General features: G+C 36.7%; 1 long non-coding RNA gene and 1 other non-coding gene across 5 annotated transcripts in view; both read left to right on the top strand.

Annotated features, from left to right (window-relative positions):
* Positions 1–17,594, top strand: part of LOC140635180 (uncharacterized) — a 315,137-nt gene that overhangs the window by 110,101 nt on the left and 187,442 nt on the right. The window lies entirely within an intron of this gene.
* Positions 6,683–6,784, top strand: LOC140636099 (U6 spliceosomal RNA). The gene has a single exon (XR_012033424.1). It is a non-coding gene; the product is annotated as a U6 spliceosomal RNA (small nuclear RNA).

The raw sequence follows: 17,594 nt of genomic DNA, 5'->3' as shown, positions 1-17,594 counted from the left end.
AATTGTTGGATAAAACATGTAAGATTAGAAAGCAGTAACACATGCAATTGGAGAATTAATCAGGGACTGGTTTATGGAGGAATCAGAGGTCTTGATAAAAGGCTTGGCTTTACTCATTAAAAGTACAGAGCAGTTGAAAAGTTACAAGTGGGTCAGTGATAACTGTGGATGGCCCTATAGGGAATGAGCTAAAAGATGTGTGTCGTGGGCAGTTAGTACTTAAGAGTGCAGGAGGAAGAAATTATAAGGCTATGATAAAAACACTGGGAAAAAGACAAAGAGAACAATGATAGAATGATAGAGAAAGATTTAAGAAAAAATTAAAGGATGATATAAACAGGCCATAATGACCAACTTGGCATGAGGGCTATGGGAGCTGTAAAAAATGCAGTAGCACGGCACTGTGGTTGCCAGTCATGATCAGGGGAACAGGAGGATGGGTAATTTTAGACATGGGGCTAAAGTGGTGTGAAGGTGGACATTCAGGATCTGATGGGCTGAGTCTTCCATTTTCTTTTTCTTTTTCTTTTTTTTTTTTTTTAAGATTTTATTTATTTATTCATGAGAGAGACAGAGAGAGAGAGAGGCAGAGACACAGGCAGAGGGAGAAGCAGGCTCCATGCAGGGAATCTGATGTGGAACTCGATCCTTGGTCTCCAGGATCACGCCCTGGGCTGAAGGCAGAGCTAAACTACTGAGCTACCCAGGCTGCCCCCATTTCTTTATGCTTAGTAGGGTTTTGGCTGTAGACAGACTGTGAGACCCGGAGAGGTCTGGACCAGAGATTTCGCCCTCACATATATTAGAAGTAGATGGAACTGCACTGGGAAGGATTGGAGAGAAAGAAAAGGAATGAAGCTGATAATGTTAGTGTCACTGAAGCCAATAATGTATAGAAACTGAGGCAGCCATGAAAAAGGGTCAACAAAAGCTCAAAAAGGGGAGTTTACAGATAAAGGGAGTGGCCAGTGGAGTTGAATTCCACAAGAAGGTCAGATAATGTCTGACATCTAATGTCCATTGGAACTGGCAATTATTGTCATCTGGATGAAGGCAGTTTTAATAGAAGGACAATGAGCAAAAACCCAGCTTGCCTCATGTAGTAAATGAATGAAGGGGATTGAGAATGTTGGTAACTCCTGGATTTGAAGTTGTGATTCAGTGTCAGAAAGGGCTCTAATGGAGCTAGCTTCAGCTGAAGCTGCATGTCTGATACAGCAGCTGCTCTGCTGAACCTCAACTCACTTAGCTTGTTGGGCACTGTAACTATAATCGTCAACAAGAGCATAGCTTCGTTGTGTCATCTGTTATTAAGGAGGGCAAACCGATGGAGGTAAGTGTTCTGGTTTCCAGTATCAGTCAAATATTTGAGTCCCTGATTACTTAACTATTGGTAGTAAACTTGAAAATGATTGGTCTGGAAACATTTAGGTCTACAGCCACAATCCCAGTTGGAATGTTCGCATCTGAACGAAGTTTGTCTTTCCAACTTTCTAAACTGTTCTTCTGGCCTAGAAGGGTAAAGTACATTATCTCCTGCTATTTCATTTTTATTAAAACTGTTTGAACTTGGAAATGAGGCCTGATGGTCCCATTTTCAGAAGGCTGAAGGTCACTGGGTGTTTCTGTTCAAAAAGAGAAAACAATGTGTAACCCCTCTGGCACCATAATCGAAAGAAATAGTGTGGTGATTACAGCCCTGCGCTGAGCTGGCGGCTGCTACAAATATTGGAACTGAGTTTGATAGGATCCTGTATTACCTTATAACAGAGTATCATTCCTTACAGTTCCAAGGTCAATGTCTCTTTCTCAAATAACATTTCGGACCTATAATTGTTCATCTACATGCCAGCAATTATGGGGGAATTGATCAGCCAGTAATTAATGCCATGCTATTACACTTTTTAATTTGTAGATTATGCAGCTGCAAGCGTTCTCACATTTTTAATTTGTATATTATACAGCCACAAATGTTTACAATGCCCTTTTTAATCTCCTTACACTACCACTGCCATTATTCACTATAGATTAATGATACCCTGGATGCTGGGGTTTATTTCATTTACCACTCTTACCAGGAGAGCAGTTAACATTACTGTGCTCTATTACTTAATGTCTTACTGCAGCTGCTGGTGAGCATTGGTTACCCTTTAAAATATTACCAGCCAGTTATTTTTTCTTTATTTTTTTAGCTCTCTTGTCACCAACAACACGACTCTGTGGTAATATTATACTTTATTTCCAAATTTATTTCAACTGGTTCTATCAGAGATGTTTAAAGAATTCATTCTGAGTAATACAAATGACTTGAACCCCTCTTTACCCACCCTTGTCTATCTTAGAGCCTATGTGGGGTTATGTGACCAATACAAAATTTTTTTTTCATCCAACTCCCATTTTTTTTCATACTTGCAAGCCAATTAAGTTATAAAGAGAATAGTCACAAACTCCTTTTCAATTAGCCAGAAAAAAAATATTCTCAATACTGACTGAGGATTAAGTCAATAGTTTAAGGTGGTGCTGCTCACTGTGGCTGGGGTGATTGTGGGATATATATCTCCTCTGGTTTCCCTCAAGGTGACCCAAAGTTTCAAGGGGAGGGCTGTATCAGTCTCCTTAATAAGACCTAGTGACAACTTGAACACTGGCACTACTATAAGCTATTAGGATACAGAACATCCATATCACAGCAGAATTCTGTAAAACAGATCAGGTGTACAGTATTGTATTAGTTACTGGGCAGGATGCACAGAAGTAAAAGCTATTGTGTCTATCATCAAAGCATTTATATTCTTCTTAGTAATAGCTATAAAATAAATGTGTAAAAAATAATAATAAGCTGTACATAACTAAGCTACAGAAATGAAAGGATTCTGTGAGAGCACAATGAACAGGGTGTCCCAATGCATGTGATAAATGAACAAAAGAACTTTATAACCAATTAAAGAAATGGCTTTCCAGAGGGAGGAGAGCATGAACCCTGGAGGAATGACTTGAGCTGAACTCTGAAGAAGGAGGCAATTTGAACAGGCTGAGAGTAGAGAAGCACTTTCCTTGAAGAAAATACAAAATGAACAGACACTTCAAGTGATCAATGTTTGTCATATATTCAAGGGGCAGTAAAGAGATGAATAGGACTCAAGGAACGTTCTTGGTGAGGAATAGTAAGACCTGAGTTGGATGTTTTGCCTGTAACAATGGGTCTAGAACACCAACATAAGGAATTTTGACTTCATTCTGTGCAGAGTTTCTGGGGGGCATTTTTGATTGGCTGTTGTTTGTTTTGTTTTTTGCTTTTTTCATTGTTAATTTTTTGTTATGGGAGTGCCATTATTGAAGCAATATTTGAGGGAAAAAATTGAAGGGGCTGATATCAAGATTGCTTAGGAGGCTGATGAGTTAATTAGGTGCGACATGATAAAAGTATGAACCCAGGTGTCAGTTCCTAGACACCTGGGTTGTTTCTTATGAGTCCTTCTAAACATCTCTGTTCTCTGCTCCAACTCTATAAATTCTGTCTACTTGGAAATGATCAGTACTTGAATCTGGCATCTCTTTTTAATCACTACAAGATTTACTGCTTTTATGTCTTAACATAATATTATACATGTAGCTATCTTATTTTCTAAAATAAAATATTATAATCATCATAATAATTATGGGTGAGATACTGTGCTAAACATTTTATACACATTATTTTATTTCAGTTCTACAATCACCTCAGAGGTGGGTGCTTTTATTTAATTTCTATTAAGAAATTAACTGAAGCTTAGTAATTATCACAGTAACATAACAGCAGAGTTGTAATTTAACCTCAGTCTACCAGTTGTATTCTCTTTTTTTAATTTGTTCTTTCATTTATTCATTCATTCACTACTATTATTAAGTTCTCCTTAATACCAGACATGATCTTGTGCCAAAAATACTTCAGTGAACAATAATAGATGAGATCTCTGTTTCTTGGTAATATGGCTGAGCAGAAAGTAAGTACAACCTATATGTTGGACAAATCCTACTCTTAATGTAGTTGGAAAGCATATTGACTATATTTCTTTGTGTCCCTTTAAATATAGTCTCTTACTCTTGAATGAAATGTAGATAAATTTCCATGATTTGGGGGTGATTTTCACATAATAAAAGGCCCCCTTAAAGATACCTTTTAAATTTCTTTTCTAACTTTATTGAGGAATAATTGACAAATATAATTGTATGTATTTACAATGTACAACATGATGATTTGATATGCATATACATTGTGGAATGATTACCAAGATAAAAATAATTAACATATTCATCACCTTATATAACTAACTCTTTTTTGTGTGTGTGGTGAGAATACTTAAGGTCTACTCACAGCAAAGTTCACATATACGATACAGTATTATAGCCATCATGCTGTACATAAGAGCTTTAAAACATTCATTTTATAACTGAAACTGTAGACTGTTTGACCCATATATCCTTATCCCCCCTGCCCCAGGCAGTGGGAACCACCATTCTATTCTCTGTGGTTCTATGAAATTGGCTTTATTATTATATATTTTAAAAATATTCTGCATATAAGTAATGCCATGCTTTATTTGCTTCTCTCTATCTGGCTTCTGGTTCTGTGAAATTGGCTTTATTATTATATATTTTAAAAATATTCTGCATATAAGTAATGCCATGCTTTATTTGCTTCTCTCTATCTGGCTTAATTAATTTACCATAATGCCCTCCAGTTTCATCCATGTTGTTGTAAAGGGCAGGACTTCCTTCTTTCTTATGGCTGAATAACATTCCTCGGTGTGTGTGTGTGTGTATGTGTGTGTGTGTGTGTGTGTGTGTGTCACATTTTTCTAATCCATTTAATTTAACATGGGAAGATATTTGGAATATTCCTGCATCTTGGATATCATGAATAATGCTGCAGTAGTCATGGGGGTATAAATTTCAAGACACTAATTTTGTTTCTTTCTGATATATATTCAAGAGTCAGACAAGGACACTACAAGAAAATAAAATTATTGGCCAATATCCTTAATGAACATAGATACTAGCAAAGTAAGTTCAAGAGTACATTAAAAGGATCATACACTGTGGTCAAGTGGGATTTATCCCTGGGATACAAGGCTGATTCAGTATACACAAATCAATATATATGATATGCCACATTAGTAGAATGAAGGATAAAAATTATATGATCAAAGACACCTGGCTCAGCGGTTGAGCATCTGCCTTCAGCTCAGTTCCTGATCCCAAGTCTGGGGATCAAGTCCCGCATCGGGCTCCATGTGAGGAGCCTGCTTCTCCCTCTGCTTATGTCCCTTCTGTGTTTCTCATAAATAAATAAAATCTTTAAAAAAATTAAATGATCATTTCAATAGATGGAAAAGCATTGGAAAAAACCATCTTTTCATACTAAAACTTCTCAACAACATATAGGAGGATTGTACTTGAACATAATAAAAATCATTTATGACAAGCCCACAGCTAACATCAGACTCAGTGTTACAAAGTTATAAGCCTTTCCTCTAAGTTCAGGAACAAGATAAGGATGCCAGTCTTGCCACTTTTATTCAACATAGTACTGGATGTCCTAACTAGAACAGCTAGGCAAGAAAAAAAAGGCATGCAAATCAGAAAGGAAGAACTAAAATTATACCTCTTTGAAGATGACATGATCATATATAGAATCAAAGCCTTATGTTTTATTCAATATTAGGGTTACTCCTCTTTGCTAACCTAGCAGGTTACAGGCCAAGTCCTTCACAATGGAGGAAGAGTGGCATCTACACCGAAGATGCTGTCTGCATCTTACTCATCTTCTAGTTTGTTAACTTTGACTTATGCTGATCCTTCCAGGATCAGAGCTAGGAAGGGAGAAGCAAAATGGTGAGTGGAGACTCCGTCTGATGAATAATGTGACATAGTTCATTCTGTCTTGGCCAGGTAGGTTGGTTGGTAAAGTTGACTCTTGTGCAAGTGGACTCTTGGGAGATCTGTTTTTCCCTTTATGTGGTTGATAAATTCTCTTACATCTAGTTGTTCAAAGCATCTTCCGTAGCCTGTGGCCATTCACAAGGGCCTTTTGGTTCTTTCTACTATATTCTTTTGCCTTTTCTCATAGAACTTTAGGGTGGGATTAAGGGAACACCATGTGGCCTAAAGGAAGTGCTTATCATGCATCTTTTTCCTCTTCAAAGTCTAGGAGCACAGATTGCCCAAAGCAGCCAACCACCTTTCCTTTCTTTCACTTTGCTGTCAGAATAGATAATCAGCCTATCTCTCACACTTGAGATTCTCTCAGACATAAATCCAATGTGCCACTTACTGTAGGGGACACATAGCAACTCTCAAAGAGGATTCTGTGGGGTCCTCTGCCAGAGGGTAAGAAAAACATGACTGTCCTTACCTAATAAAAGGAGTGAAACCCAGAACATATCAGCATCTCCACACTCAAATTTTTATCACACAGCCCTTTTCTGGGCCTCTTAAACTTACTTTATACACTGGAGCTGAAAAGATCACAGGGTAGGATACAAACTAATTTTTTCTAACTTCCTATTACAAGTGCTGTATATAGCCTTACCCAACTTTAGAATATCTTGTGTTTTGTCTTAGGACCTGAGTTCCAGTCTAATATCATGACTGATATGTAAACAAAGAAATGAGTTGAAGCACTGTTAAGAAAACAAGAACCTTGCTCATTTTGGCAACCCATATTCTAAAATTGAAATGATACAGAAAAGACTGGCCCCTGTGCAAGGATGACACACAAATTCATGAAATGTCACATATTTTGGTGGAAAAAAAAGAGAGGCAAAACATGAATCATACTCCTAACTATATAGAACAAACTGAGAAGGGAGGTAGGTGGGGAGATAAGTTAAATAGATCATGGGGATTAAGGAGTTCATTTGTCATGATGACCACCAGATGCTTGCTGTATGGAAGTGTTAATTACTATATTGTATACCTGAAACTAATATTATGCTGTATGTTAATTGGAATTTAAATAAAAACCTTTTTTAAAAAAGAAAACAAGAACCTAATGTAGAAGAAAGGGGTGAGGAGGACAACATTAAATGATGCTGTCAGGGGAACATTTCTGAATGCATAGTATTTAGTAGGGATGTAACTGACAAGGAGAAAGCCAGGGGTAGGTGCATTCCAAACAGATAGATAGAGAGTTAAAGGTCCTGACAACAGACTTGAATTCAGTGATTCAAAGAGCAGAAAGAAATCCTGTAGCATTGGAGCATACCCAGCAAAGGAAAAAGGGCTGTGAGACAATGATCCCAGATTCTAGCATGCATCAGGATCATGTGGAGGACTTATTAATGCACCAGTTTCTGGGCCCCATCCCAGAGATTCTGACTTGCTCCCAAGTGACACTGTTCCTGCTAAGTGGTAGTGTTGTAAGATATGTACTCAGAGGAATAAGCATGGAGCCAGAGAATGGAGTTTGGATTTTAATTTAAATGACTGGAAAGTGTAAGACAATGGGGCACCATGATCTAACTTGAAATTTCTAAAGATAACTGGCTGTTTGGGGACAAATATACTATGGGGCAGGGAAGGCAGGTATAGGAGAAAGTAGGACATTAAGGAAGTTATTTCTTTTGTCTTGGCAAAGTATGTTAGTGGTTTGAAGGAGCATGGCAGTGGTAGAGTTGTAGAGAAGTAACAAATATTCTGGAGAGCAGTATAAAAGGAATTGATTATAGGTTAGTATGAGTAGAGTGTGAGAAGGAGATATCCTCTCTAAAACCTAGACTCAAGACCATATTTGTTTTTAAGGAATAATCATTACATTTAACATTTCTTTTACTTCCCCATAGTACCTGTCAAGTGGTTTAGAACAGAATAGATAGACACTTAGTACGTAAGAGGATTGAATCAAAGAGGACTCAAGTAATTCAAGTTCATTATATATAGTGTTGCAGTATTTTCAAAAACAAATACATAAAATAAAATTAGAATTAATCCAGAAAACTTGAAGACATAATTCCAAATGGAATTTGAGAACAGATTAATTGTTAAGTCTGGTAATTTAAGTAAAGTAAATATAAAAAAAAATTGAGAATGGATTAGTTTCAGGCAATATTATAGGATCATTTCCTCTATGACCAAGAAAACCATTCTGATAACAGCTTTATTGCCACTGGAGGGGAAAAAAGCTTAAAGATGAAGCTGAAGCATTTGGCCCAGAACCAATAGCACCATGGGCTCACCTTTTGCATCTTTCCCTTTTCCAACCATATTTATTCTTATACTTCAGGTTAAGGTGAACATTAAAATCAGTGTTCAAACTCAATGAATAAATAAAAGAAAAAATATATTGAGTATGGAATATCTATAAGATTTTATTTGTAATGAGAGATATGGCAGCAGATACAGGAATCTAAAGAATAGGATTATAGGTAGAACATACACATTTTTTAAGGTCATGTGGAAACTTTATACATCTCTCTATCTTTTCTGTTTTGTACTTCCCACCCTCATGAGCTCTGGTGAAGTGTGGCCTCCAGCATAGTTTACTCTCACTGTGCTCAGCAATATAGAGTTCCCAGTAAAAATATTCTACTGTTGATCTACTGAAGGAGCAATATCTTATTAACATTAACTGCTAGGAAATGTTCTGGAACTTATTTTTAAAATTTTTCTTACAAAATGCTAGGTAACTACTTTATCCAAGAGTGGCTGAAGAAATAACAATTCTTTAAGGACATCCCTGCAATGATAACAAAATTCTATCCCATTGCCAAAATTTAAGTCCTCTCTTAAGGACTTAAACTTCTAAATCAAGAATATAAGATTTGTGTAAAATATGTTATTTAATTTAAGCATACTGAACCTGAAGTTTTATTCTTGAACACCAAAAAGCTCAAAATTATGATTGTGAGGAAAAAGGCAGAAGTTGCCCTAACCACCCAGATTTTCATCTCAAAAACTGTATCCCACTAAATACTATAGAAAAATGGTTTATATATACTTTCTATTCTATAATTTTCCTTTCAAAGGAACAATCAATGCTTATTGTCTCAAATCCTGACCAAGGAAATACTGAGAACAAAACAGAAAGGTTATAAAATTAAATGACTAAATAATCGATCCAACTCCTGCTGATATAGTCACCTACAGGTGTGTCCTGAGTGTCTTAGACATCACCAAAAGTCCCAAATCAACATGGAAAAACAGAGATAAGAACTCAGGATTAATATAAACTCTTGAAAGTTATAAAGAAGGGTTTCTGTGTTTTAAAGAAAGAAGCTACTTCAAGTAAGATGGTAGACGACCAGCAATTAATTTTGAAATTTAGGTCTTAAAAAGATAAAGAAGCATAGCATATTTAGGCTCAGCTCTGCATTCAGATTTGAGTAAGAGTAGCTGGAGTGCAGGGTAGAGAGGCTTAAGAGACCCTGACACTCACTAGTCTCCCTGAGTAGAACAAAGTAGACATGTATTTCAATCTAGAAAGTTCTTGGTATCTTTGGTGCCTAGCCATGAGCTAGAAAAAGAATATGACTTTTGTCTAATCACATTCTTAGCAGGAAATTTTCTGTCAATGGGGAACCTCAACAAAGGGCTTCAAATATTTGAATAGGCATTTGGCAGGGTTTCTCCAAAACATACCAAGAGGGAGAAACACTGATGAATGTTCTCAGTAATTTCTCAGCTTGATAAATTTTCTTCCCTAAGAAATTCATCCAAGATGGTGCAGCAGACTGGAGGGTAATTACATCTTCATACAATTATGGTAAAATCAAATAAATAAATAAATAAATAAATAAATAAATAAATAAATCCTAATAAATAGATAGATAAAATAAGAAAGGGAGGAAAATAAGTTTTTTTCACAATGTAAAATCTGTTGGATTCATAAAATTGTCTTTTGTTCTGAGATGATTTTTTTTAATTTTCAGTGTTAAAATATCATTTATTTTATGAAAAAGGAGCTATAATACTAGTAAGTTGAGATATGCCTTTGACTTATAAAGCACTTTCAATTTTTCTTTCAAAATATTTTCATACATATCCACAAGAATAGTTCTTTTAATGAAGAGAGATAATGAAGGGAGAATTTTTTTTCTTTTTTTTCTAAATCGAGTGACAAGGTCAATTTCATGGAAAATGTAAGTGTATTTGTTTGTTTGATTGATTGATTACTTTAAAAAGTAGATCTTAAAGAATAGGAGCCAGATAACTAGAAGTGAAGGAAGACATTCCAAGCAGCAGTAACCCAATGAGTGAAGGTAGAAAAGGGCTTTGCATGTTTGGGAGAAAATCGGTTTTCCAGCTTGTTTCTAATAGAATTTGTTGAGGAAAGAAATTGGAAATAAAATGTAACAATTAGACAATATCAAATCATGCATCGCCTTTGATGTCAGGAGAAGGATTCTGAACTTTATTTTGTTAAAATGTAAATAATTGATGGCAATTCTAACATACAAACCTATGAAAGCAAACCTAGCAAAGGAGGAGAAAGGGAACCTCCTTCTTTCTTCTTTTCCTTTCTGTCTTTACGTGAAGGCATCTAATGTCACACAAATATGATGACATTGTGGCTTATCCAGTTGAGTTCTGCTTGGAAAGGCAGTTCTGTCTCTTTAAACTTAAGGTATGAACTGAGTTGATGTCTAGAGGGTTCCCAACAACAAAGAAAGTACCAAATGGGATGAGCATAAAAAGTTCTAAAGGACCAGTATCTGGCTCGTAAAATAAGGCCATCTAATGAAGCATCTCAGTCTATTTCAAAGCTAACCCTCTGTGGAATTAAGTCATATAAATTGTACCCTGAAAATTACATTCAGCTCAGGATATCCCCTTATAAACACCACCCCCATGTACTTTCACTGTACATCATCTCTATCAAACTGATCCAAGATTTATGACTAAACTTTGCTGGTTCTGTCTTGTGACATCAAAAGGAAATTAGTTCGGTGATGCCAGATTTGGGGAACCTCATTCAATCCATCTTTGGAATCTCAACAGGATACCATTTTGTCACTAAAATCAGTTTATGGAGAACTGTTGTTACCCATTCATCTTTTAGCTTCTCAGGTTTAAACATGTGAAGTTTTCAATTATGATTCATACCAGGAGTGGGATTTTTAGAACGTCCCCAGGCCCCTTAAATTGGTTTCCTTCTCACCCTCTCCCATCACCTCCTTTCCTATTGAGATTAAGGAATGTATAAAATACAACCTGTTACTGCCAGGAGGGATTACTACTATATATTATCACTCACAGCTCATTAACCTCGAAGCCCTGCTAACTAAGAAAATCCTCTCTAATGAGGTTTCCCTTGACTGCACTAAAGAACAAAAGGTCTAAAAGTTTTCCCTATTACCAGTCTTCCTCAAATTATTGCACTGTAATTAAAATGTAACTTTGAGGCCAAAGAAACAAAAAAAAAAAAGGTTTAAATTTGGTTTAAACTCTAAAAAAGACCTTGAAAAGCACTTCTGCTTTGTCCTTTGGTAGCAACTAAACCATAGGAAACCGTTCAGGTTGGGAAAGATGATTATTCTCAGTATACCTGGATGGTACCTATTCACCTAAGAGAGGTGGGTATGAATCCATATAATTCAGATGAAAATACTTTTTGTAATGTAGAAGGTAAAGGAAATTTATCACCTCAGTGTGCCAAAAAGTCTCCTTTTGGTAAAGTAATACCCTAGACAATAGTACAAGTCTACTTTCCTTGACTGAGAGGGACCTAGAAACTAGAATTGGGATTAGTAAATTGATGGGTCCTAATGTATTTTTTATTAAGAGCCCTCAAGTCAGGGTTATTTGTATGGTTGTATCACTGGAATCTTAAGGAGTAAAGATGTAGATAAAATAAACAGAAGGAGCTGAGCTCCCAGGAGAAATTTATAATCTGGTGAAGTAGCTAGAATTAAGTATCCTCACCTCTGAGCTTTGAGTTTTTAAATGCCCAAAATGCAAATAATAATTACCTCTTTTAGCTTCCTTGGAAACCTGATTTATGTGTGTAGCTTATCCTCAGAGGAACAGTCTAAAGAGTTAGGGACTCTCAGTCTGGAAAATGAAGGCTGAGAGGAGAATACAACTACTGCTTCTAAAATGGTGAAGGGACTGGCTTGAGGGAATACAGCCTTGACCACTGAATCCTGGAAGACTAATTAACAAGCTGAAGCTCTCTTGAAACTCAATTTAAATTTAGAACATTAAAGATAAGTCTTACTTCACAAAGGAAGAGTAAACACATGGCACTCATTAAGCAAAAAATCATTACAATTTGAGAAGAGAGAAAACTTCCCAATTTGGATTATACTTTTATAATAAGGTTCTAAAGGGTACTAAAATATTTAGGACACATCTCTGATCTTAACATTCAGGTCAAGAAGAAAAACCTGTGCATCAAGAAAATTCTGGGTTATAGATAACACTGGATATATTTATAGTATTGTAGTTCATGTCCTCCTTGGACCTGTTAAAGTATTACAAGAGAAGATATGTTCACTGGATGCCCATGAGGGGAAAAGGTGAAAAATCAAATGGATGATAGATATGCTAAACAGTAGTCACTAACACCACTGTCTTCATACACACAGATTCTTTAGTCATTTTTTTCCAAAGTACAAATAGGTAATGAAAATTGAAACACACACATCCCTACTGTCAAAGAGTTTATAATCTATTGCATTTTGCAAAAAACGAATGGTTTGTGAGCCTAAAAAACATCCATTCTAGTACTAGTGTCAGCACAAATTTATATTAATATGAAAAACTGATTTGTCCACATTAGGCTAAAATGTCTTCATGCTATATTGGAGATAATAATACATGTCTTCTTATATCACCAGATAGTTTCAAAATATAAATATAATAAACACCATGAAAGTGCTTTGAAAAGTAAAAGGCACTCTACAAATGCAAAGTATGTTTGTTAGTAACCTTATGATCCTAATGCAGAAATCTCCCTTTGCCTTGTTTATGCATGTGTTTCATTAGAAGACAAAACCAAACCAAACCACAACTACTATAAACATAAAGACTTTGTGTGCCATTCCTATACTTTTGACAACTTGAGTAGATGCTCATGGCAACTTGGGTCTTAGAATTCTAGGAGCCATGGAATCATTAGCCAGAATACCTGAAGACTACTATGAGTAAACTAATGGTTTCTGAGGAGAATGCAACTCTCTCGTTAGAGTGAATGGAATAGCCATAATATATTCAAGGCTGCCACTTGGCCATTGAAGCCTAGGCACACCATGTGAGTACAAAGGATTAGAAGGGTGGAGCTTCTCTATCAGGAATGGAAAGTTCCTTCACCAAGACTTTATAAGGTACCTTGAATAAATCCTGGTTCCTGCCCTATAGATGCTTTTAATTTCCTACAGAAACAACCAACCACCAAAAAAATTAAATATAATCCAATATAAGAATGCATATAATTGATTTCTATTCTTTGTAGGGCAGAAGAAATTATGAGCTGATAGAGAGTAACAGAGAGCTAGTGACTTTTAAATATTTGTATTTCCCATTCCACAGTTTTATTTCCCTAATGAGTTGTGGCTGGAGACAAATGTTTAGCTGGAGATATTTCCCAGCCCCCTGCTGGGAAATGAGTAACCATGTGGTTAGGAGTGAAATGGAGGTATGCCTTCTTCCCTATCTCTCATACCAACCACTGATTGGTATTCAGACAGGACTCACAAATCAATAGGGTGAGGATGAACCAATAGCTGCAAGAATCCTGGATCTCTGGATCACAACCCAGAGGAGAGTTACCTGCAGACAAGGAACACCTACATCAGTCCCCTACCTAAGTAAGAGATTACTTTTTTATTTTGTTAAACTATTATATGTGAGGATTTGTTTGTATAATAGATAGAGTCCTCTAATACATTGATCATTAAACCCAAAATAAATAGGAAATAATTGTTCATCGGATAGGATTTCCAAAGGAAATTATTCCAAAGAGTCAATTTTCACAGAGCAATAAATAATGTGATGATGTACAAAAATTGATCATTTGAAAGAACAATTTCTTCCATAAAATAAAGGTATAGCTAGCAGCAGGGATTATCATAATTCAGGCAGTAAGTAAGAAACTGAGGTCCAACCCAGAATTTAATTCTTTTAACAATTTTCTGAGTAGGGTGTAAAGTGGAAAATTGTCAGCATCATGGCTCCTGTTTTATTTATTTATTTATTTATTTATTTTTAATATAATACACCTTTATTTATATTAAGATGAACATAAATAATACTGATGTGTCCTACTCTAATCCATTACCATATGGGTTGTTCCAGCTTTCTCTCCTTGTTTATCTTTATCTGTAAACTTCCATTCTGACAGTGAGAAATCTAACTCACACCATCCTCCATTCAGTTACTTACTGTTCAATTCTAGTATATATCTTTTTTTTAATAATAAATTTATTTCTTATTGGTGTTCAATTTACCAACATACAGAATAACACCCAGTGCTCATCCCGTCAAGTGCCCCCCTCAGTGCCCGTCACCCATTAACCCCCACCCCCCCGCCCTCCTCCCCTTCCATCACCCCCCACCCCCCCGCCCTCCTCCCCTTCCATCACCCCTAGTTTGTTTCCCAGAGTTAGGAGTCTTTATGTTCTGTCTCCCTTTCTGATATTTCCCACACATTTCTTGTCCCTTCCCTTATATTCCCTTTCACTATTATTTATATTCCCCAAATGAATGAGAACATACAATGTCTGTCCTCCGATTGACTTACTTCACTCAGCATAATACCTTCCAGTTCCATCCACGTTGAAGCAAATGGTGGGTATTTGTCGTTTCTAATGGCTGAGTAATATTCCATTGTATACATAAACCACATCTTCTTTATCCATTCATCTTTCAATGGACACCGAGGCTCCTTCCACAGTTTGGCTATTGTGGACATTGCTGCTAGAAACATTGGGGTGCAGGTGTTCCGGCGTTTCATTGCATCTGTATCTTTGGGGTAAATCCCCAACAGTGCAATTGCTGGGTCGTAGGGCAGGTCTATTTTTAACTCTTTGAGGAACCTCCACACAGTTTTCCAGAGTGGCTGCACCAGTGCACATTCCCGCCAATAGTGCAAGAGGGTTCCCTTTTCTCCGCATCCTCTCCAACATTTGTGGTTTCCTGCCTTGTTAAATTTCCCCATTCTCACTGGTGTGAGGTGGTATCTCATTGTGGTTTTGATTTGTATTTCCTGATGGCAAGTGACGCAGAGCATTTTCTCATGTGCGTGTTGGCCATGTCTATGTCTTCCTCTGTGAGATTTCTCATCATGTCTTTTGCCCATTTCATGATTGGATTGTTTGTTTCTTTGGTGTTGAGTTTAAAAAGTTCTTTATAGATCTTGGAAACTAGCCCTTTATCTGATACGTCATTTGCAAATATCTTCTCCCATTCTGTAGGTTGTCTTTGAGTTTTGTTGACTGTATCCTTTGCTGTTCAAAAGCTTCTTATCTTGAAGTCCCAATAGTTCATTTTTGCTTTTGTTTCTTTTGCCTTCGTGGATGTATCTTCCAAGAAGTTACTGTGGCTGAGTTCAAAAAGGGTGTTGCCTGTGTTCTCCTCTAGGATTTTGATGGACTCTTGTCTCACATTTAGATCTTTCATCCATTTTGAGTTTATCTTTGTGTATGGGGCAAGAGAGTGGTCTAGTTTCATTCTTCTGCATGTGGATGTCCAATTTTCCCAGCACCATCTATTGAAGAGCCTGTCTTTCTTCCAATGGATAGTCTTTCCTCCTTTATCGAATATTAGTCGACCATAAAGTTGAGGGTCCACTTCTGGGTTCTCTATTCTGTTCCATTGATCTGTGTGTCTCTTTTTGTGCCAGTACCACACTGTCTTGATGGCCACAGCTTTGTAGTACAACCTGAAATCTGGCATTGTGATGCCCCCAGATATGGTTTTCTTTTTTAAAATTCCCCTGGCTATTTGGGGTCTTTTCTGATTCCACACAAATCTTAAAATAATTTGTTCTAACTCTCTGAAGAAAGTCCATGGTATTTTGATAGGGATTGCATTAAACGTGTAAATTGCCCAGGGTAACATTGAAATTTTCACAAAATTAATTCTGCCAATCCATGAGCATGGCATATTTTTCCATCTCTTTGTGTCTTCCTCAAATTCTTTCAGAAGTGTTCTATAGTTTTTAGGGTATAGATCCTTTACCTCTTTGGTGAGGCTTATTCCTAGGTATCTTATGCTTTTGGGTGCAATTGTAAATGGGATTGACTCCTTAATTTCTCTTTCTTCAGTCTCATTGTTAGTGTATAGAAATGCCACTGACTTCTGGGCATTGATTTTGTATCCTGCCACGCTACCAAATTGCTGTATGAGTTCTAGCAATCTTGGGGTGGAGTCTTTTGGGTTTTCTATGTAGAGTATCATGTCATCGGCAAAGAGGGAGAGTTTGACTTCTTCTTTGCCAATTTGAATGGCTTTAATGCCTTTTTGTTTGATTGCTGAGGATAGGACTTCCAGTACTATGTTGAATAGCAGTGGTGAGAGTGGACATCCCTGTCTTGTTCCTGATCTTAGGGGAAAGGCTCCCAGTGCTTCCCCATTGAGAATGATATTTGCTGTGGGCTTTTCGTAGATGGCTTTTAAGATGTCGAGGAATGTTCCCTCTATCCCTACACTCTGAAGAGTTTTGATCAGGAATGGATGCTATATTTTGTCAAATGCTTTCCCTGCATCTAAGGAGAGGATCATATGGTCCGTGGTTTTTCTCTTGCTGATATGATGAATCACATTGATTGTTTTACGAGTGTTGAACCAGCCTTGTGTCCCGGGGATAAATCCTACTTGGTCATGGTGAATAATTTTCTTAATGTACTATTGGATCCTATTGGCTAGTATCTTGTTGAGAACTTTTACATCCATGTTCATCAGGGATATTGGTCTGTAATTCTCGTTTTTGGTGGGGTCTTTGTCTGGTTTTGGAATTAAGGTGATGCTGGCCTCATAGAACGAATTTGGAAGTACTCTATCTCTTTCTATCTTTCCAAACAGCTTTAGTAGAATAGGTATGATTTCTTCTTTAAACGTTTGATAGAATTCCCCTGGGAAGCCATCTGGCCCTGGACTTTTGTGTCTTAGGAGGTTTTTGATGACTGCTTCAATTTCCTCCCTGGTTATTGGCCTGTTCAGGTTTTCTATTTATTCCTGTTCCAGTTTTGGTAGTTTGTGGCTTTCCAGGAATGCGTCCATTTCTTCTAGATTGCCTAATTTATTGGCATATAGCTGTTCATAATATGTTTTTAAAATCGTTTGTATTTCCTTGGTGTTGGTAGTGATCTCTCCTTTCTCATTCATGATTTTATTAATTTGAGTCTCCTCTCTCTTCTTTTTAATAAGGCTCCAGCCTTAATGGTTTATCTATCTTATTAATTCTTTCAAAGAACCAACTCCTGGTTTTGTTGATCTGTTCCACAGTTCTTCTGGTCTCGATTTCGTTGAGTTCTGCTCGAATCTTTATTAACTCTCTTCTTCTACTGGGTGTAGGATCTATCTGCTGTTTTTTCTCTAGCTCCTTTATGTGTAAGGTTAGCTTTTGTAGTTGAGTTCTTTCCAGTTTGAATGGATGCTTGTATTGCGATGTATTT

This window comes from Canis lupus, chromosome 6 (genome assembly GCF_048164855.1).
Source record: "Canis lupus baileyi chromosome 6, mCanLup2.hap1, whole genome shotgun sequence".
In the NCBI taxonomy this organism is placed as follows: Eukaryota; Metazoa; Chordata; class Mammalia; order Carnivora; family Canidae; genus Canis; species Canis lupus.
Note: the sequence above shows the minus strand (reverse complement) of the source record. Positions and strands in the feature narration are given on the sequence as shown.